This window comes from Poecilia reticulata, linkage group LG12, assembly GCF_000633615.1.
Source record: "Poecilia reticulata strain Guanapo linkage group LG12, Guppy_female_1.0+MT, whole genome shotgun sequence".
In the NCBI taxonomy this organism is placed as follows: Eukaryota; Metazoa; Chordata; class Actinopteri; order Cyprinodontiformes; family Poeciliidae; genus Poecilia; species Poecilia reticulata.
The window spans coordinates 26,356,623-26,357,657 of record NC_024342.1 but is presented as its reverse complement, the minus strand read 5'-3'; positions in this window follow the sequence as shown (position 1 = coordinate 26,357,657).

Below are 1,035 nucleotides of genomic sequence, written 5' to 3'. Positions count from 1 at the left end.
GCTGCTGCTAGCTGCTGCTGCTAGCTCAGGGTTCCGAGTCTGGACTCAGCAGCGAACAGTTTCACTGATTTTAAATCTTCCCGTTCCCCCAAAAGCCAAGGAAGTCCACTTCAAAAATGTCTCCAGGTGTTTTTCCCTCTAAGGAGTTCCGTAGACGCCGATTTGCTATTGATGATAAAACTTGTTTACTTTGTGACGGTGACATTGAATCCACTGAACATCTCTTGTAAAGCTTTGTGGGATGATGTGCTCGCCTGGCTTCTCCCTAAAATTCCTCACTTGCCTGAATTTTCTACGAAAGACATTGTTTTTGGAATTATGAGAAAAGTCTTGTGAAAGGCTACTGAGTGTAATCATTATTATGGGCACGTTTTTCATTCATAAAATGTCGTCCGGACGTCAGGTTCTTTACATTTGTTTACATCTGGTGCTGATACAATGTTTGTTTGTTGCATATGATGATGATGATGATGATGATGATGATGATGATGATGATGATGATGATGATGATGATGATGAAAAGAAAAAAGTCTCACTGAGAACGAACTCAAACGCTGACCGGAAATGTCCCCCAAAACCCGCCGCCCCGCACATCGCTGCAGCTCGGAGCTGCACTGCCACCATGTGGCCGCGTTGCGGAACTGCAGCTGCTGACTGAGCGAGCAGAACCAGAACCAGAACCAGAACCGGAACCTTCAGCTATGAAGAAGTTCTGCTGCTGCTTCCTTCATGTCCTGGGAAATTCAGACGCTGTTCAAAAATGTCCAACTTTAAACCGATGATTTAAAAAAAAAAGACTTTATAAGAAACAGAGTCTTTTACACGAATTAAACATTGTGAATGTATAAGAATAAAACCAGACAAAATGGCGTCAAAACCTTCCTGCTGCTCTGGCTTTAAAGGTTAAAGGTCATTCTGGGAAAGTGGACGGGGCTGCTTGACCTTTAACCTTTCATTAATATCTTCAAAGCCAAAGCAGCACAAACGCTTGGCACCATTTATGGAGTCAAACGTTTTATTTTATTATTTAATAAA